General features: G+C 41.8%; 1 protein-coding gene across 5 annotated transcripts in view; it reads right to left on the minus strand.

Annotated features, from left to right (window-relative positions):
* OTOL1 (otolin 1) overlaps nt 1-22,193 on the minus strand; it is an 81,312-nt gene that overhangs the window by 37,545 nt on the left and 21,574 nt on the right. For all 5 annotated transcript variants that reach the window (XR_005822531.1, XR_005822532.1, XR_005822528.1 and 2 more), the window contains exon 2: nt 7,791-9,415. The gene's annotated coding sequence lies outside the window, so the exon portion shown is untranslated. The remainder of the gene's footprint in view (nt 1-7,790; nt 9,416-22,193) is intronic.

The raw sequence follows: 22,193 nt of genomic DNA on the forward strand, positions 1-22,193 counted from the left end.
TATTTCAACTCCTCTTATATAAAGTTTTGAAAATAATTCAAATGCTCTGGTCATGTTTTTGCCCATGTAGGTATAAGGTTAAAGGAGTCTTACCATCTCAACATTCACCTCCTCTTTCACATCTTGAGAGAGATGTGCACTGTGCAACAGCCTGCCAACACAATACCCCTTGGCCTCACATAGCAAAACAGAAAAATAGCTATAAAACCAGGATAAACTTAATTCTGGATTTTTGCTTTGCTTAATTCCACATTAGGGAAAATTAATAAGCACAGGTACTAACGGATTAAGTCATAGTGTCCCTTAGGAAAGGATGAAAGCAAGAGAGTCATTTAAATATTACGTAGATAAATAACTATATTATATATTGCAAGAACTAATCCTGCCATTTCAGACAACAGGCAGCTTAGAGTGACATTTTCTTCCATCATTGACCTCTGCAGACAGGAAGGAACCTGACAGCTGGCACAGCTGCAGATAACTATGGGGTGTACAGATACGCACAAGAGTATTACTTTGTCCATCACAAAAGAGCACAAACAGTGGGGTGAGCTGCAAAAAAAATATGTATTTGCTGCATATTAGGTCAGGACTGTATCTGTGTTTTTTTCCCATTGACTTGCATCTTATTCTCTTTATTTTTAAGATTTTATTACTGCAATCAAAAGGAGGGTAATTACAACCTTCTAATAATCACATATGCCATACGTATGTTAAAAAGCCAGGTTTTTCATTTCAAATGCAGCTTCAGCCATAATCCAGGTAAGAACACCATTCAGCTTTCATTTACCATATTAGCTCAGCTGCAGGAGCATCTATTGTTAAATCCCTTAAATCTTTTTATATATCATGCCATTCCCTGCTGACTACAATAGAGCAAACTGTTTTCACTCACTGTCTTCTCCTTTGCTCATCCACACAATCTGCTGCACACGGACTGAGAAACTATCTATCCCAAATATGACAGCAAGACAAACAGAATTGCATTTTGGGAAAAAAGTTAAAATAGATTTTTATGGCATTAGAAAAGTAATCTTTTGTTGCTGCAGAGAGAGTTGTTTTTATTCCCCTCCCCTCAAGAGGGAAAAAAAACTAGGAAATACTAATTTTTAAATTAAGCAATGTTAAGCAGAGATTATGTCAACTCAAGCAATTTCTGTTGAATTCTTGTGAGTTCTACTAAAATTTCATACCAGACCTCTCCAGTAATCACTGCGCTACAAATACTACTGAATTACAGCATTATGGCATGCCTCTTGCCATGTCCAATACTCAAAGAAATTCAAAGGACCTTAACAAATCAAGTGCTATCAAAGCCATCCCTTCTGAATGAGTTCGAGATTTTTGACTTGGGTCACAGCACAATACAAGTCTCTGTGGTATACAAACATTGATATTCTGTTTATGCTGTTAACAGTCATGTAAATCTTACTAGATGGGAGCAACGAGCATCAATGCTTCCAGCCTACAAGTACCATTTCTAATATCAGTCCTGCTTGGACTCCTGGAAACCTCTTCATCATTCCTTCTTCTCTCCCTCTATGAAGCTCCTCCCCAGTAGAGTATATAGTTCATGAGAAACTCACAGAAATGGGATCTCCTCACCTGGGGTTTAAAACAAAAATAAAGGCAAGGATTTCAGAAACATTCACAGAAGGAAATGCCACATGGAACAGTTCTTCACTTTTTATCTTGATGAAAAAGAAAACAGGCAAGGAGAATGAGAAGGTCTATACATGAGTCACACTCAACCCAGCAAGGGATATGTAGTCTTGTACACACCCATGATAAACATCCAACAACAACAAAAAGCTGATTTTAAGGAAAATAGAAAAACGGAAAGAAAAATAGAATATTGGAGAAAAATAAGGACCACGTAATGTAATTTTATAAATGCATACATGTACACACATTTAGCTATTTCATATTACAGAAAGATAAGGCTGCTGTACAGCCACCATCGCTCATACTTTGTAAATATTGACTTTGAGTCCGCAGTTATTTCTTTAGAGTTCTAGGAAAACTCAAAGCAAGCATTTCACCCAGCTCTTGTAGTCAAGCAACCAAGGCAGTCACTAGCCTACTGAGCATACCCAAAGTCAGCCTCCAAACAAATATTCTCCCCCCAAAAAGTGCACGCCCTGGTGCCAAAGCTGTTTTTGTGATAGCCCGAAGAAGCATACAAAATGGCTGATGACTTCAAGCTTAGTAGAATGAGCTATTTGGAAAGCATTGCCCTAAAGGTGAGAAGTTTTCATGCAGAAAAGGGGAAGCAGAAGGAAATTCCCCCTTTATTAAAGGTAGAGTCCAACTCAACTGCTTTCTCTGACTAGACTCACGCGTATTCTTACAGAGGAAAAGTACAAATTACCTTGTTTACCAGATTGTTCCAGTTTTTCAAACTCCACTGTCTTGCTTCCTGATTTTATAGCTTGGGTCTTGAAATGATGGCATGATAATATGCCCTGTAAATTCTACCGAGTGTCTTCAAGCAACACAACTGTTCCGTAACGTGAGACTATTTCTTTCGGCATGGCATAAGGAGTTTTTGGTCATAACTATGTAGAAGTTAGCTTTGACCACCGGTTTAGGATCAAGTGGCTGCATCACAGCATTAAACATTTTTATAACAACAAAAATTTTTTCTTTACCTTTAGCAACATCATTAAGTCTCTGCATAAAAACTTGCAATATTATTATGCAACTTTATAGTCCCTTGTGGAGCACGTATTTAAAAATACATCTTAAATACAACTTGCACTGACACAAAGTAAAAATATCCAACATACTTTAAATAAATTTAAACCCTGGGTCTTAAGAGACATTATTAACTCATGTCTGGAGATCAACACACACACACCTCTATAGGATATTAAGGGATATTAACCAGCTCCATGGAAGTGTGAAATGAAGAGGCTTATGGGATACAAAATGAAGATCTGCGTGATTAACTCATATGGAGGAGGTGAACTAGAGACAAACAACCCATAAAAGTCAAAATGTGGAGACAAAGAATGAAATATTTTGAGGGAATTTACCCACGCTGACAAAGTCAAAGAGGAGATAAGAACTGTTAACTCGCATCAAAGAGTCACAAAATCTTACTTTAAAATGTTTCAGAGCTTTTTGAAGCTGATACTATATTCTACAAAAAGCCCTGCTGTTTACAAGAAAATTAAATGGCCCTGCAAAATTGGCTGGGTATAGAGCACATAATTACTATCCAAGTTTAAGTAAAAAGTTACCTGCAAAAATTTTTTTTCTCCTCTTCAATAATTTGTCTGCAAGAGAAAGTAGCACAGGAAAACCTGGATGCGAAGGCCCCTAGCAGCACTTAGTGGAAGAGGAGGGAAGATTTCCCTGCTCTGCCCTGGAACATTGGTCCAGCTCCAGCAGCATTAGCCCAGGGTACGTGGAGCAGGCTACGAGGCCAGGCACGTAATAAGTAGGGCTTGCCAGAAGTGTAATCTTCAGTAACTGAAATGTAAGGAAATTCATGCAAGCAGAAAATGTAGCATTGGTCTGCTTTTAAGAACAGTTGGGTGTTTTGGAGAAAAAGTTCACAGATAGCAAAGACCTTGGAAGAAAGACTTTCAAGTTTTGCTTCTTGCCAATACTTTAATGTATTTTGTTCCCCCAACAATTTATCATCTTAAAACATACTTTTTAAACAAGCAGATGTGTTCCCAGCTATTCCATATTCAAGTGGCATTTCTGTATCAGTTAATTATGTAGTTAATCTAAATCCGTCTAAGTGTTACTATGCAAATAGTTGTTGAGATAATAAGATCACTTGTATACTTTGAGTACACTCCATTTGGAGCCTTTGTTGCTAGCACAGAATATGTTATAGTTCTGTTTCTCACATTTATTTCCATGGGTCTTCTAGACATCTGTCTGGCTGGTTTCAAGCCTACTTAATCCTACCAGAAAGCTAAGAGATTTTGGGTAAGGAAGTGCTCTTTAATAGCTCTGTACAACATATATAACATATAATTCATAAAGACAGACATACCAGGAAAATCTTTTGCTATTTTTCAAATTCTTTCCCAATATAATTAAATACATTTAAATATACTGATAGACAGTATTCACAGGAGATGTTATTAGAGCTGTACCATCCATGCTTCTGCAGACGTAGCTGTGTTAACTCCACATGCCAGAACTTCCAGTGTGAGAAATTTTTCGTAAGTTTAAAAGTTGATTATACACATCTCAGCCATAACTTGACACATTTTCCATCAACCAGTTGGCTCGAACTGTCTCAAATAGCAAGGCAATGCTAACATGCACAGAAAGCAGCATGGTTCGTGGAGATGCTGTATATTAGTCACTGGGAGGGGCTTACAAACCATAGTTTGGGATGATCACCACTCACAAAAAAAGGTAAACACTACTGAAAGTCAAGGCAAGATAGACAGCAAAGCAGTAGAAAAGGCAAAGTCCTTTCAGAAGGACTGGAAACCACACATTCAAATAGCTATCTCCAAGTATCTGTAAAAACACGAACAATTTTCCATAACGTTATTGCACGTTGCAAAATTCAGGAGTCATTCTCAGTACATACAAACAGCCTGATGTTTAACTCAGAGAATGCCAGAGCAAGTATCTCCTAACCCTTCATGGATAATCACTTTGAAGAAAAACAAGGAAAATATTGAAACCTAGCTACCTTTTTAAAACGTAAAATACCAGAAGTTTAATATTGCAAAATGCTCTGGGATGTATTGCTAGGAAGTATTGATTTTTCCCTCTCAGGGCTTATTTTTTTAGTACAAAAAAGAGTCCACACTTAGAGAACCGTTTCAGTTCTCAAGGACAAATGCCTGCTCTGACCACCACCAGGCCTGCCATCGCTTAGGAGATCCCTGCAAAGAAGCTGGGCAGCAAGCAAAGCAGAGATCTGCAGCACCAAGCCAAAATGTTTTCCATTTTGCCACAATGGAACACAGAATTAAGAAAACTAGAAGAAAGTGACTGATTTTGGCATGCTCTGGGGGGATATACGTTCCCTGTGCTTTCAGTCTAAGTGGGTTCACAACCAGAAACTTAGGCCAAAGTTGAGAAAAACAGTTAGGAAGGAGGCTTATATGAGATGGTCATCACAAGCCAAGAACTGCCTTCTGACTGCAGTCAAAAGATTATTAGAGATTAAAAGATTATCATTTCCAGATTCAGCTAGATGCCTCTGTGAAACAGGGATCAGGTACCTACGCTGCTGGCTGGGCCCTCTTTGCTTTGAGCACCAACAGCTCACCAGGACTATCCTGACTTCTAACAGGGCTTCGTTTGCCTGGCCTACTCAATACGAAAAGTACTTGGAGCCGATCACTCAACTCCCCCCTACACCCCCACTTTGAGCATGGTATATGTGAAATTCACAAAAGGAAATCTGTGTGGTTTCCACGTTTATCCCTACAATCAGCATCCAGATGCTAAGGAGGCGCTGAATGAACAGGATGCTTCTTTGTGACTGGCTTGCAGCAATCTGCAAAGCTCTCCTGTAATCCTCTCATCATTTATACTAAAAATGTAATGCTTGGCTTCTGAATCAAAGTCAACACGGACTCAGTTCACTGTATGGCAAAGCAGGCATCAACCAATACACGAAGTCCAATGGACGCAAGCCTGTTCCTTCCTCATAGGATTAGTGCTATGCAACCAAAGCACCGACGAGATAAGATCAGAGATTTGAGTCCAGTTTCCCGAAAGACTGCGTTCTCCAGAAGGTCAGAAAAATGCAGATACCTGCATCTGTGACAGCATGCCTGTGTCAGAGGGGCGGTTGTGTTTCGTTTTGGTTTTATTCTTTAAGAAAAAATATTCATACACTTAAGCAAGCAGCGAGAGGCTCCTCTGGAGAGGATCTGCACCTGTCTCCGCTGTGCCACAACACACTCCTCTCGCCCAAGATAGCGGCAGTGGGAGTCTTTGAAGACACAGTGAGGCTGCGGGGTTTGACATTGCTGAAGAGGTACAAAACCAGGGACAAGGTTTCTTGTTCCCCTCACACCTACGCAGTCCTGGCAACACAAACCTGAATCCGTGATCTAATATTACTACCACCTCCCAGAGGTATCACTTACTGCCTCACTGTTTCATTATTTAAGTGCTTATTATTCTGCTGTACAGCTTTACTTGCACAAAAATTATCACTATAAAGGAGCTGCTCTCAGACTCCACATATGCATTAATTTTTGAAGGCTTTATATGAGGAGCTTCAGTGCAGAACCCCACTCATACTGCTCACCCAAGTAGACCCAAAGGTTTCCTAACACAAGTCAGATGAGTGGGTGAGAAAGTGCCTACTGTTTATTTTCTGAGAACACAAAATTTAGACCAATTTGGCAGGGCTCAGCTTTGAGCTAGGAGAAACCTGAAGACCAGGGTGGGAGCCTTGCTATTTCTGCACCAAAGCTTTCCCCAGCTGAGCAGACAGTATTCAGAGACAGACACATTGATTTAGAATTCACAAGAATTTAATTCTCAGGAGAAAGATGACTTTTGTCCCCATTTTTTTTCCTCCAAATCAGCTTACTTTGAAGGCCAATGCTCATGTATCTGCCCTACTTCTGCAACCTATTTTAAGCATTAAGCAATTCTAAACGGTCTGATTCATCTCAGGTTATTAAGGAGAGAGAGAGAAAAAAAGAAAAGAAGAATGGTCCCTAACATCTGATTTGATTCTGATAACTTTAATTCTTTGTTTTAGATATGTAATAACAAAATAGTTATTATGATTCTGTGACAATCCTAAAGACTCATTCAATTTTTAGTATTTATCTGGATTTATGCAAATTCACATAAATTAAAAGGTAATATGATTAAGACAGGATTTTCAATTTAATTCCAAGTATGTGCATGTCCTTTCTTCTTATGCAAATTATCGGGACTAGTCAGTATTTTTCTCCTCTTAGATCACTTTTCCTAAAATAAAACACTTCAAGTGTGTACAGTGACATTCACCTTATACCTGCAGTTCTGCACCAGTCTAAATAAGCAGCTGGCTTTAGCTGTAGTCTAACCACCAACATTGTATTTCCCAACAACATATTCTTCATGTAAATGAAGACGAAGAAAATAGAAAGAAGAACATCCATGAAACCATAGTGGTCAATTTGTCAAGACAAACATAGTGCCTGCATCTGAACTAAGTACCTCCCTGCTTTGTGCCCTTGCATCAATTAACATTTAATTTGACTTTTTACAACCTCACTTATCACCAGTTTTCATTCCTTTGAAGCCAGAAAATGTTAGCTTTTTCAAGTCTGTTGGTTTATGATTACTTACAACCAATGCAATTTCCGTTGAACATAAGACAAGATTAACATACCACAAGTGTGATGCTCCTGCAGTATTTGTGAACTGAAGAGAAATTTGAAAGCTTAAAAAAAGGAAAGAAGACTACATAATCCTGCTGGCAGCTTTCTAACAAATAAATATATTTGATGACAAACTGAGCCAAAAGCAGCTGCAGAAACAAATTGTGTCTTTATCAGTTTAAACATTACCAGGGCCTTTGAGGGAAAAGGCACTGTCTCACTCTCCTGTTTACACTGCATCAGACCAAAGTAGCAGCTAATCAAACTGCAAAACAATTTTAAGGAATTGCAATACATTTACACTGCCCACAAGTTTATAATGGTTCTGTGAAATTTTAGACACCAAGATCTACCAAAATAAAACAGTAGCTTTTTTTTTTTTTTTAAATCAGGATTCAAGAACAGATTAGGCGAAGGCTTGTAAAACCGAGCAGATGCAGCTCCTCTCCTGTCAGGGTGCAACCTCACCTCTGCGTGACTGTGGCATGAGGGAGGTGTGAGCACAGATGGTGTTGGAGACCTGTCCACCTCGATGTTTCTCCTCTTCTTCAGGTTTCTTGAAGTGCTGCTCTCAGTAGACTCACCTGAGATACCTCGCAGGGACAGACATGCACAGAGCAGACCGGAGCCTGCAGCATCTCAGTAGACATCAGCTGCTTTATTCCAACTGAGCAGTTAAATAACCAAAACCATCCCCTGTTCTTACTGCCGTGAAGAGTTTTCAGCTCAGCAGAGCCCGCGTGGCACAGCTGTACATCTCTCACATACTCACAAAACCCACAAAGGCTCAAACACCAGCTATAAATAGAGCCCCTGCCTTCTCAGCTCAGTACCTTGAAGCACCCACTCTTGCAAGAAATTAAAATTCTTCATAAGGGACTGCACGTGCACACACACACACACACATTTACATCCACACCTCCATACTTCAGAACAAAGCACTGGTGGCCAAAATGCAACTCAGGAGCTAAACCTGGCTCGGGAGGCTCCAGGCCACTGTATTTTATTCCTACCTGAATTCTGTACTGCAACCAGGGAAAGGGACTGGGGTAGGCCCTACAACAAGGGAAGTGAAAACGCACGTGGCACATGCCATGGGAAGCAGGCCCAACCACAGGTCACAGCCCGGGATGGGTGATTGCTAGGCACAGACACCCAAAACGTGCCTGTACAGCCCCACAGCCTTCTGCTCAGCCAGGACACAGGGACAGGAGAGCCTGGAGATGAGTTGGAGGGGCAGAGCACTTCAAGGAAAAAAACATCCACATCCATGTAGATGAGTTATGGAGTCTTTTCTTATATAGCAAAGTCGTCTTTCATGGAGAACTGATGCTTTCTCAGAAGCAGCAGCTTATTAAAAGGGATGAACATCCTTATAAATTCTTTTTGATTCCTCTGATGCTACAAGGAAGGACCATCTGCATCCATCTCCCTTTCAACTTCTGACATCTCAGCAGCCTCCACTTCCAAGAGAAGCACACCACCATGGAGAAAGCTGTGAAAGATTTCACCTCCGTCCTCTTCCAAGGGATTTGCTTGATAAGATGCATCAATTAATAGAGAGAACATACAAAACTTAAGTTAGCTGTTCGGATGAAATAAAGCGAACCCAGTTCAGCAGCTTCTTTTGAAGTAAGAATAGTTTTTTGCTCCCACTGCCAAGGGGTGCACCAGGATCTCCCCCAGGGAGCTTGCAGCAGGCTGGCTGCCAGCAGCACAGACAACTAAAACATGCAAGCAATGGCTTCGAAGGTGTCCGCATCCCAAGGGACACATGAGACTGGAGAACAGTGGTCCCAGGGAGCTCGCTGCCAATTAAAGATTCATTTCATCATCCAAAAGAAAAAAAAAAAAGAGACCTCGCTAAACTCTTCCCTTTCTTCTGCTTTCTTTGGGGCACTTCGCTCTTCTCTTGCTGTCTGGATGCATCCTGTAAGATTTCCATAAAAATTGAGTGTGACAAAAAGTTTCAGCACATTAACAAGTGGGAATTCAGCGAGGTACCCAGAGGTGTCCAAATGAAGTTGCCATGGTACGAGAGCAGTCTTGAATCATCTTTTCTTTCCAGCTGCAGTCTACATTAATTGAAATACCTGTTTTAAAGACAGCGACAGGAAGGTAGAGGAGAGCGCTTTGATCTATAAAAAACATTGAAAGGAACATGCTATAGTGTCAGAAAGAAGAAAGAAAGAGGAAGGAGACCTAGGAAAACTAAGGATAAAGCAAGCATAATATAGCATTAAAGAAGAATTGTCAGAGAAAATTGTTGAAGGGAAGCCTCGAGAATAACTTCTTGCAACTTTTTCATCTCAGAAAATTTCAACATCTATGTGATGAAATGCAAACCATCAAAACAGCAGGAGAAAAACTCCTCTGCTTGAAAAAAAAGTGGGAGGATGGTTCTGTCACGTAGAGCTTATCAACAGGAAGACTCTGTAAGAAGGGTGTTCTCAGCAATTAAGTTACCCTAAACTTGGCCAACTTCAGCCAGAGCATTCAGCTGCTGCCTTTAAAAAGATCACAAAACGCAACACTATCTGTGTTCACTCCAAGTAGAGATATTTGTCAAGTTAAAAGCCAATAGCAATGCGTATGACCTTCTGGACAAGAAATATTCCCATGAGCAGAATTTTCTTCCCATTATTTACAATCGTTTCTTCTCAATGCAATCGCATCAGCCCTGCTTTATAGTGATGTTTCCTGCAAGCAGAATTAAGTCCTATTCATCCATGAAAACACCAGTGTTTTCATGAAAACAGATTCACCTAGGCACACATTAATACAAGTCACTTTTGAAGCGTCCAGCATGATGTAAAGCTAAGAAGCTACTACTCCTTTAATCATCAAAAGCCAGGAAAATAATATTGCAGCAAGAGCCGTGGGACTATGAAAACAGTAACTTCAGGGACAGGTTTCTGGCAGGGGAACGTAACAAACCATTCTAAGAGGATCCTCTTATTTTTCAGAAGTGAAATATAACTGCCAGCTTGGCTAAATTAAAGCCTGTTCAGAACTCTAACCAAAAATCTGCAAAGTCCATACAAAGCTACTCAAGGACAGAAGATTCAATCCTTTGTGTCTGATGACCCAGATCCCACACAAAGCTGGTAAGGCTGCCTTTCTGGCAAGAGACAGCACGAAGGAAAACACTCGCTGGGATATAAAAGAGTTCTGTAAACCAGGAATGAACATGTCAGTGTTTTTCTCTTTATCTACCTTTGTACTGATTTCCTGATGTTGCTTGAACTTAGCCCAAGCACAAAGGCAGCCTCCATCTGTTTTTGTGAGCAAGGAACAAGATGAAGATTGCTGAGTGACCCCGAGAGCTCCTGCAGATCCTGGGCTGGCTTCAGAGAAGCACGGAAATCCTCCAAAATGCCTGAATGCAGATACAAGGCTTGTCCCCAGACTGTCAGACACCAAACAGTACTAAGATTTTATTTATGTGTATGTAAATTTTAACTGGATAGAATCCCTTGTGTTTCCACTTCTTCTTTTGGGGGAACAAGCTTGTATGTGGAACAGATATGCCAGCAGAGCATCACCACACAGCTAGGTAGAAGCTCAGACAAGAAAACATACCGTACAAAGAGCTAAATTAACTAGAAGTCACTGAAAACTTTATCTTCCTCCCTACAAAGAAAAATAATTCCTTCAGTCTGCCTCATCACCACATAAGATTACAGCATGCCCTCACCTCAGCTGTCCCCGAGCTAGGGGCAGGGACTCGCTTCAGCCCTGATTTGAGAGAGATGTCAAAGAGGGGAACGTTTGTCCCAGAGGGGTAAGCGACAAGAGTGGGACACGAGGAGCAGCCGCAAAACCTGGGGCTGGTGAGGAGAGCTCAGCCCCAGGCAAGATCTTGGCTGCAGAAAAGTGCATTTGTCTTTGGCTTATGGTTTAGTTGCATCAGTTAGTGCCCACGTAACTTTGTGCAAGGATGGGGCTGTTTTGCTTCACAAAAATGTACTGCTTAGGAAAAGAGGCTATTGATTATTTCAGAAAAATGTCAGTATTTAAAAGTATAAACTTTCAAGTAAAATTATTTAATACATTCTATCCCTCAATTCATTAAGAAAGTATCCCCCACGTTTCCCAAACTGTAAGTTATGTTTATCTGAGATGTTGTGCTGTTAAAATTACTCAGGCACCCATCAGGTTCAGACCGTAGATGAATTCCCATGCCCGGCAGATGTTACTAGCTCACAGCACTCAAATACAACGCTCATTGGTGTAGTTATTCCCATTATTAAAACCCTCCTTAAGGAAATAAAAGAAAAGGCTTAGCTGAAGATGCCTAAAAGTTTGTGCATGTGCTTTTGGAGCTACCAAAAGGTGCATTAACCAACTTCCAGCAGGAAGGCACCCATCTGTTTCATGCTGCTGGCAGGCAGTTTGGCTAATTAAGCCTCCCAGGCAGGGTACAGGTCCCCAGTGGGATCTCAACTCCATGTAAATTTAGAATAACCTCCAAATCTTTGAGCCTTTGATTGACATCCCAGTTACTTTGCGACCATTCATGGGATTCCTCTGCTTGCCTTTAGACGGGTGACTGATTTCTGCACAGTCAGTACCAATTAGCACTCCGATGGCAGCAGTTAGGACTGTCAGTGCCATTTCTGGAATCCAAAAGCACTTCAGGCTTGATGACAAAATAAAGCGTTACGTATTCCCTAATGGAAAATGATTCCAAATTTCTACACACAAACCCCAAATAAGAAAAGCACTCACTCATATGCAGATTGTTGCAAGGGTTCCCAGCCAACACAAGCTCTGCCACCAGGGCTTGTTGCAACCTAGACTACCAGGTGACTGCAGCATGGGGAATGCCGTGGCATTAGGTACGTAAAGATCAGCAAGAGTCCATTCAAGGATTAACAACTTGAAATCAGGAAAAATGTTTCCTTTATAAAGCTCTTAGTCTTTGCTTAAAGACTTCTGTTGCAAACATCCTGAACAGCCATAAAGTATATTCTATTCTCCTGAAACAAATCATCCTCCAAAATATGTTATTATGTTATACTCTATTTAATATACTCAATTAAATGAGCATCCTCCCAAAATGCACATCCTCTACAGTTCTTAGACTAGGTCCAGATTTACCTCTGAAGCAGAAGCATCGTGTTCAACTCACCAGAAGCCAAATCACCACTGGTATAAACCTCCAAAGTCTGCAGAGCTGTACACGCTTTAGCCAAACAGTGAACTTGTCTCAATACCTATAAAGAGTTCCCAAGTTTAACAAGGCCCACCCTATGCTGTTTGACATCTCTGATGCCTTTAAGCTCTATTGGATGTGTTTAAATATATGGTATATATTTAATGAAAACAACCCTACATGAAAAAATCAACAGGATCACAGGATTTCTGCCTGGCTCTGTGTTAGAGCAGAGGATTAGCATACTAGTTCAGAGGAAGCAAAAGGAAAAAAAAGTGGATTTCACCCTAAATACTGGGAAAAAAAGTTTCCAGCACCACCCTCATCCTTCCCACAGAAGTTTCCTGGTAGCCCTGTTCTGGCTTAGAAGGCTCAGAACTGCTGCTCCCTACCAGCAGGCACGGGGCAGGGTAAGCACTGCATTTGTACAGATCCTGCACCAGTATAACCTTGGCAACATATATAAGGTGAATCACAGCCAGGTGTCCTGGTTTTAATTAAACCAGTCTACAAGAGAAATTCATCTTTTTGTTTACAACTATTCCACATCAGACAAGTTCCTCCAGTAGGATACATCCGCAGAGAAATAGTTGAGATTTAAAGAAGGCTTTTTGGTATCTAAAATAAAGTGAACAAGTCTCAGTTTGAGAGCGTTAAAATTTTCAGTACCAATATTAAAAGATAAATCCAATATTCTCCTCTGTAAAGAAGATTTTGAAGTGACTGCGTTTAAATGTCAGACAGCACAACAGTGTTTTCCATAGACTAATCTAGCACCAAATATCAGCTCTTCCTCAATAAAACGTGCACTTCCCACAACTGCAAGCATATTCTCAATAGGCCAGAAAAGTTTTCTGCCGATCAGAATGCATTTTCATTCTTGTCTGTCATTCAAAAAAAAGTTTTAGAGAATACACTTCGCTTTTTTTGTTTAGAGAATACACTCTGCTGGGGAGTAGAAAACACCAAATGGGACCAGGGCTGGGCTCCAGCATGACCCATCCACCACACACTACCACGGTGCCAGGCACACCAGGCACCCCAAACCCTTAATAAAGATATGTCTTTAAAGCAGCATTTATTTTACATTTCAGCAATTTTTCTTGCTTATGATCCATTATCTGTCATACAAGCCTTTCTGCCTCACACACAGAAAGGAACGTTAGCAAATTTGGCTAAAATTAAAGTCATGCCACTGAACTCAGATGGCCACTAAAAGCAGTCGACCTACAGAAGAAAAATCTCTCAGTAGCAAATTCCCATCTCAGAAGAAAGCGGCAGCTGAAGCCACAATCCAGAGGAAAGAAAAAAAGAAAACCTGTTTCATGAGACTAAATCATGTTATGGGAAAAAATATATACATATTCCATTAGAAGTTGCCATATAAATAAGGAACACTATTTCTCACAGCTCTCTACATTTTCAGAAATATTATATTAGTCAGAAGTATAATTGAAGTGACTCTCCCTGACGCTTGGGCTTCATTACATGTGAATTCATAGCTTCTGCTAAAGAGTATCTGAAAATATCAGACACTTTGCATGCTACCATTAGGTATCCAGGAACACGTTGCTGTTACAGACAAGGAGCGCGGTGAGCTGGAGACACGAACAATGAAGAAATGTCATCCTACCCAGTCAGGTAGCTATGGATAACAAGATTATTTCTCAATAGTTGAGCTAAATTAGAGATAAGGGATTAAAAAGCCGTCGCTCTGGATATTGGTATCCTCTAATTCTCCCCTCCCCCCCCCTTAAAACTGTTCTGAAATATTGACTTTGTAAGGACATCATCACTTTTTCAGACTGAGCCGATTGGATCTGAGCCCATATAAATAAAGCAACAGACAATAGTCTCGCAGCCACCCCCAAGCAAATATCAATTATTTCTTTGAAAGGACCGCAGTTATTATACTTGCTCCGAGGCAGGCACCTAAGCCACAACATTTCGCACATTATAAAACAAGACAGAAGATGAATATGCGTTGCTGCCAAGTGCTGTGCCATCTCCGTGGGACTTCTAATGTCAGCTGCAGAACAACTTTATGTACCGTGAAGCCCAGGCACACAAGCACGCCCTGCCCCGGGGCAGAGGATGAGCAGAGCCTATCCTGGCTGCAGGACTTCTCTGATGTAAAGATTTTTTTTTTTAAACCTCATACTTATGAAGGGACCAGTAGCAGCTCTTGGACAGACAGCTGATAAAGAATAGGAGGGGGAAATTGAGCTCTCCTTCTTTAAGACAGTGCCTTGCTTGACAAAGAAATGGGATCTGCCACAGCAAAGCAGCTTCTCCAGCCCGGCCTCCACACCAGGAGGGAAACTGAGGAACACACCAAAAGATGAGGCTTGCTGGGGACCACCTGCCAGAGACGATCAAGTCAAATGGGGATTCTCTAATCCCTATGCTGTCCCTGGATAAAGCCCAAACAGTCCGAAGGACCCAGCAGGCCCTGAGTTCGCCATGCCTGTGGCATTTCAGCCATAAACCAGAGCATCCACAAGGCAGGATCCACTAGATACCCAGCAAGGAGGGACTTCAGCAGAACAGAAATGAACTTACTAACCAAAAGCTGACAGCTTTGGATCAGGCCTCTAGCAGAAGAGCTAAAACAATTAAACAAAAGCCGACTTGCTGATATTTGTATTCACTCGTGTGCAGAAGCAAGTCTGCAATACATAACCCAAACCCCAGTGGCACAGGAGATCCAGCAGAGATCAGCAGTTTGATCATGGATCTGGTCCATCACCATGCTCTGCATCCATCAGCACATCCCCAGCAGACACAAAATACAGTAATTTTCATTCCCTGGTTAGTTGTAGGCCAGTTCAACAGAAGCAGCTCCGTTCCCTAACCTGCTAACTAGCTGAGGGATGAAATGCCCGTTGAGCACCTTAACTGTAGCAGAGCAATTCTTTGAAACAAGCTGGATCTTTTGGATTTCAGGAGAAGGATTTTTTTGTTCATAAAGGAAAATCAGCAGCTCCCCATCACCAGAGCTTGATCAGACAAGTGGCCAAGGAGGAGCAAACAGCAGCAAAGCTCAGATAATTCATCTTTGAATAAGAGATAACAATGACGTTTTGCCATCAAATGTCAAGGGGAAGGTACAGTCATGGCAAAAGAGCACCAAAACACTCAGTTAATGCTTTCTTTAAGATTTCAATGAAAAAGATTTACCCCTTTATGATAGCAAAAAGCAGAAACGGAGGTTTGTGGGAAACTGGAATCCAAACCACACCCTGGATTTTAAATACTCTATGAGATTTGAGTCAGTTGGAGCAAGAGTTGGTTCAGACAGCCTGTTCCACCCCTTAGATGTAGTGTCCTTTGAATGTCCTCATCAGCTCCATGATATAAGTTAAAGCCTCCTCCCAGGGTCTTGGTTTAATTACATAAGGCTGTCAGACCTACCTAAGGATTTTTAAAGCAGTACAGGAATACCCTCCTCTGTCCCAGAAATGCACTTACTAGTCTAGATCACAAAAAAAACTTAGGAATGAAGAGTAATAACTGCAGGATCACACAGATGCGAGATTTTAATTATTTAAGTTAAAAAAATTTGTACTGGCTGAAGTTTTCAAGTGAGTTTAAAGGAAACTGGCTTCAAAGTTGCTTTAAAATTCAGGATCTTTTGAAAGTCTCACCCATCATTAATATCAGTAACTCCTGCCAGCCAGAAATAGTCTGGAAATAAATATGCAGCGTGTCAAGAAGAACCAAAGAGAAATAATCAGATAAGTACCTGCTTCCAACACTATTCTTCCAGCCTCCTACTCAGGAAGGAGCTCAGCTTCAGGGTTAATTACTAGTCAGAAGATAAGAGCATCTTCCCTGCCCTGCTTTACGCGCAGCACACGTACCGTCCTTGGTAGCCGTGAGCAGAGAGCATAAGGCAGCACGAAAGCAAGCGCAGGCTGTATTCTGCATTGTGCCTCTGCTTTCACAGCTCCTTTGGAGCGTTATTTGGTTCAAGACCTCCACTTTTTGACTGCTTTTTGTTCCCCACTTATGGGGATGCACTTGAGTGAATCTTTGGGGGGTAAAAAAAAAAAGTGAAGTTGTTTCTGTTTGATAAACAACAGCCACCCCAAAAACAGCAATCCCTAACAGGCGATAGAGGGAAGAGAGCTTCCCCAGCCAGAGGAGTTAACTGGATTTACCAAATTGCAAGAATTGCTGTTGTTCTCTTTTACTATTGACTTGTTTTTACTTTTAAAGTGAGGGGTAGCCAGTAAGGGTTTTCTATGGTCTATGCCATGGAAAGGTTAAAAAAGCCACTACCCTAATGCTGCTGGAGGCAGCCCACTGCAGGACCTGCCAGCTGTAATGGACCAGGTACAGGGGCACAGCCGAGACCTCCCCATGTCTGCGTGACATTATATATAATAAAAATGCAACACTTGGCCTCTTACCCATGAGCACAGTTTCTTCTGAAGTGACAGTGACTTCAGCAGGAGGCGGTGTGAAGAAAGGTGACCCGGCCCCGTCCAGAGGTGAGGCTCCCAGCAGCCACATCCTTCCAGGTCACCGCCCGGCTTCCACCAGCAGCTCCTGCTCAGCCACAAAATAAAGCCTCCACTGGAAAACATCCTCATTAGGAGGCTTAATAATCCAGCCATGTCATCTTGGCCATGAATAAATTAGAACTTCAGCATGAATTAAAACACGCAGTAACTGTTGAATACAAGATGTCTGCAAACTATTAAGGAAATAGGACACAATATTGCACAACAGAAGGGCACCTCAAATGCCTTGGCAACATCTCCTGATCCCGTCCTTGAACTAAATCAGCAGTCTGGGTAGTTGGGCGACATTATGCGTGTCCATATAAACAGATATTCTCCACCAAAACAAAAGGAAAGCGAACCTTTACAGAAATCAAACAAATTATTTCTGCTGCTGTAAAAAGTTCGGGGTCAGGACACCTCCGCTCATATGTGGGCAGTGACCTGGCAATTCAAAGGCTGATATTTGCTGTCCTTCTGCAAGAAGTCCCATGAAACATTTCCCCATGAATACAACATCCCCTGTATGAAACAAAAAGCACCAAACGAGCAGAGATTCGGGGCCAGGTTTTGTACCAACACGAACTCCAAATCTTTCTTTGGAAAAAATAGCATAACAACTGCATCAGAAAGTAGAGCACAAACACCATAACTGAGGGAGAAAAGCTACTTCCAACACAAAAAACGTAAGTAGTATTTATTTTCAAGTGACAGGAGACAAAAATAGTTATTTTCTGCAAATGACAAGATTTTCCAATACCTGCCTGTTTGGCTAAACATGCGCTCCCGCCCCATCACGCTGGGCTGGGGAAGCCCAGGTGCCCTCCAAGGCGCAGGCTCACCCAGCTTGTGTGGTGCCAGCTCACATCGGGGGTGGCTCACACCTCCATCACCGCACCCATGGTGGCACCTTAAGGGGAACAAAACTTCACCCAGGTAGGTACATCTCATCCTTCAGGGTCTGATCGCCCCATTCCCATGCTCAGACTGGGCCTGGAGGACAGGAGCAGGCTGTGCACGCAGCTGATAGCCTTCTGTGGTGTTTACCCTGCACTTGCTGCTGGGTGGCAGACTAAGTTTCCTGCATGTGCAAGGGAGTCACTTGGAGCTTAATTCCTGAGTTCTCACATCCTCTGTCTGCCTACCCAAACTCTGCCTGGATTTAATTGCTCATTTCAAGCTCCAACCCAACATTTGGTAAGAAACCAAGAAGAGCAACAGATGAAAACAGCAGTTACGCCTCAGATTAAATCGTAACTATCCCACTGGAGTCATTTTTATAAACTCTTTTTAAATAGATTTACTTTCCTCAGAAGCAGCACTGATACTCAGATTTCATAAGATTAAAAGTTTAATAAGCTTTCTTCTACATGCTCAACTCAACTTTTTCAAGCCTCACCAGAAAAAAAATCCCCAAATGCCCCCCCATGCTCCAAACCCAGCTCTGTGAGGGCAGGTAACTCCTCCTTTGTGCAGAGCCTCATTAAAGCTGCTATTTCCCAAAAAACAAGATGTTCTCCTAGCATCTTACTAAAGCCAGAAATAATCTTATCCACAGATGTTTACAGAAACTCATACAGCATATGTACAATATTATGAAATTTGGAACCAAGTATCTGCGATGCCTAAGGAGACATCTCTAGAAACTAAGCTAGAGAGGTCAGAGAAACAATTTTGGAAACCAGCTAATGCAAAAATCAGAGCTTCATTATCAGCAGTTTAGGCTCCCTTGCTGAAATAACTCCTGTTCCCTGGCACCTTCCAAAGGACAGAGCAAGCAATGAGCTTTAATGTGGATGGAAGCTGGTCCCTGGTGCTACCTCTGAAACACTGAAAACAGCACTGATCTACCCCAAAGTTCTCCTGAGCAGGAGCTCCATTTTGTTTTCCAATGAACTGCTAGAGACTTCAAACACCCTGCAGTCTAGCTACTGTACTTCAGACGTGGTATTCGCTATTGCGCCCTCTGCTTCAGTTTTGCAATCATTTTCCAATAAAAATAAAGAAATAGTATCCTGCTCATAACAGGAACAGGTAAAACTGCACGGTGTTCTGGCTCCCCAGGGTCACCAAAGGGCTTTTGAATCCCCTAGATAAATCCATTTTCATTCAATCAGTACTCAGCAACAAGGAAAGTATGCCCATTTGTTTTAAGGGTTTAAGGATGGAGTCTGAGGTTGAAAATCCAATTTGCATCCTTTCTAGTTGCAGCTCAAAGGTTTCATACCTAGTGTTATTTGTTTCGGTGACAGAACAGGTACAGACAAGAACTGCAGCGTGCTAAAAAGGGCACAGGGAACAGACTTAGCACTGTGGGTTTTCTGATTTCCAGAGTTTTATTTCAGTGATTCATTAGTATCCATGCCTTGTGCCCGTGTGCATGAAGTGTGTTTATGAGAATGAGATGAGTTTCCATCTGGGATGTCTCTAGTCGTGATTTGATTTAGGAGAGCAGATTTAATAGGCAGTTATCAAACACTTCCTTGATTCTGCTTTTAATGTAACATGGACAAAGATTTAAGACTTCTGTTGACAAACTAGACATGAGAGAGAGAATTGGGTTTCTTTTTCAAACTACTTTTCAAATATCTTGTAAATATTGATAGACAAAATGAGAAGAATTTATGAGAACAAAATAAATCTACCCTTCCTATATAACTTGATTAGAACCATTGATTAGGTAATAAAAGCCTACAGTTTGCCTTTCATAAGCTACAAAGGTGTCCAAAGCGAGGAGCACTCTCTTTAAAAGTTGCTGGAGAAGATGCAACATCCTTCAAGTCTTTGTAACCCTGTTCAAACCAACGGGATTGAGTAAAATCAAAATCAGACCTTTAACATACTCTGTTTTTCTCGTGATTAATGGCATTGGAAGAACTGAACAGCTACTGCTGGCTTTAGGTCATGCCCCAGGCAGAGCCCAAGGATAAATCTATACTAGTGATAAAAGAAAAAGGCATTATATGGATTTCAAATACTTGCAACAAGTTGTCCATAAGAAATCCACTGGCTAGAAAGTATTTGCAGAATGTATTAAAAGCTAACACCGACTTAAAAGTGAACTCAAAAAGCCTTACTGTGTTCTCAGACAATTTGAAAAGAGACAACGTTATAACTTCCTCACAATCATTATACATTCATCTCAAGGGTCATTTTAGATACCAATACACACAGGCTATAGGATAAAGCAGGTGAGCTGACACTGAGTACATCTGTATGATCTCGGCAGTAAAAATTCCGCTATGGATCAGCCTGGAGCTCACCAACAAATCCAACGCACTATTTTCTTAGTGACAATAATTTAATGATGGACTTGGCAGTCCTAGGTTAAAGGCTGGACTAGATGATCTTAGAGGTCTCTTAACTTCGTAAAACAGAATAGCAGAATATATTCTGTCTTTAGTTTAAGTTTACAAACAACTGAATTTACCTTGGACTCGTAAAACTGGTCTGATCAATCAGTCTGTTGCCTAACAGCAAAGCCCTTCGGGAGCCATTACTCCACTCCCATTTGGTTGCTGGCACATTACCTGCTAAAAGCAGACCTTCTGCTCTTGCCTGCTTTGTCATGCATCACACGATTTAGGGAAATTTATTTAAACTGACTTTGTTTATCCTTACATAAATCTTACATATCTTAAATTATAAGTATCACTTTTAAGGACTTTGCAATAGTGATATAGAGACTACAGCACACTTCAATCATGTTAAGCTGCAAGAATATCCTGTCCACGGCTCAGAAGGAAAAAGGAGAGCTCACCATTAGAGCACTGTACAATTTAACAGAGCTCAGTAAAGGCTGATGTACAAAGACACAGGAACATGATACACTGTGAGAGCTGGCAGAATGGGTTATTTAACTACTTTACTTTTTAATCACTTTTTTGAAAGGGATAAGGAAAACAATATTTGCAAATGACTCTAGCTGGATTTCTGGTGGTCCTACTCAGAAGCATAAGGAAGACTTTAATGGCAGAGAGAATCAATCATCGCTGCATCTGAACACTGACATTACACTGAATGGAAGAACTGACAAAATGCAAATCTTTTCTTCTTCAGAAATGTCATCCTTTGCATTTTGTCTCCCTTCAGGCTTCCCTGGTATTAAAAAGCTGACTCTGCTTGCAAGGAAGCAAACGGCACGAAGACACCTCTATTCAGGGGAGCTTGAAGGGCTGTCAGGGGTAAGAAGCAAAATAATCAGCAAGAGCAGCAAAACCAGCACACGGCGAGCTCCCAGTGCAAAGCAATAAAAAGCCCCTGTAATAGGAGACAAACCTCAGAAGGTATCAAGTCGAGAAATGCTTTGACAAAGATAATGCACAAATAAAAGGTAGAATATTTGGGGAGAGTCAGCAGTGAAAAAGAAAACAATTTATACATAAACTCCCGTAAATGCTCAAAGCATGAAGTGGGCCAGACAACGTTGCAAAAGAGCTGCTGGATTATAACACACAACCTAGCAAAAGTCAGCAGAAACAGAGCCAGCCTGCTCCTTTCTGCACCACCCCAAAGCAAAGCAGGCCTCAATGCCTGTGTCGCAGTGAGCCCGCCCAGGCCCAGAAGCGCTTCTCAACAAGCCATTTAAGGTTTGATCCCATACCCTGGCTAGCTCCAGGTAGAACTACCCATTAATCTCTCTCACTCTGACTCTTCTGGGGTCACTTGTGTTCACATTGGCCACGTGCACCAGGAGCACCAAGCACCCACCAGCACAGACAGGGCTGTGGAGCTGCAGCACAGGGGTCGGCACTGCACAGAGCCACACACATTGTCAAAGTGTCCTCAGAGCTTGGTACAGACCAGAATTACCAACCTTACTGAGCTCACTGATATATTGCAGTCAGCAGCCCACCATCAGCCCCATCCAGGAAGCCAGCATGCTGAAACAAAACATTTTTGCATAGCGCGCACAGCAAATCACTCGCAAGGCTCCCTGCGGACCAGCCATATGCTGCTCAGCACTCCATCCAGCATCGCACGTCACCAGCTCTTCCCATGCACAACCCAGTAACAGCAGCCAGCATCACAGGGGAAACCACCCCACAGAGAGCCTCAGGGTCCCACCGGGTCCTGTAGCACAGCAACAGCCTGGAGCTGCTCACAGGGAGGGAGATTTACTGGGAAGGCCTCACAAAGCAAGCCGGCACCAAGCCCTCTGGAGAAGTCCTCCTCAAAGGGCAGGTGTGCCACGCAGAGATAAAT

This window comes from Cygnus olor, chromosome 9 (assembly GCF_009769625.2).
Source record: "Cygnus olor isolate bCygOlo1 chromosome 9, bCygOlo1.pri.v2, whole genome shotgun sequence".
Taxonomy (NCBI): domain Eukaryota; kingdom Metazoa; phylum Chordata; class Aves; order Anseriformes; family Anatidae; genus Cygnus; species Cygnus olor.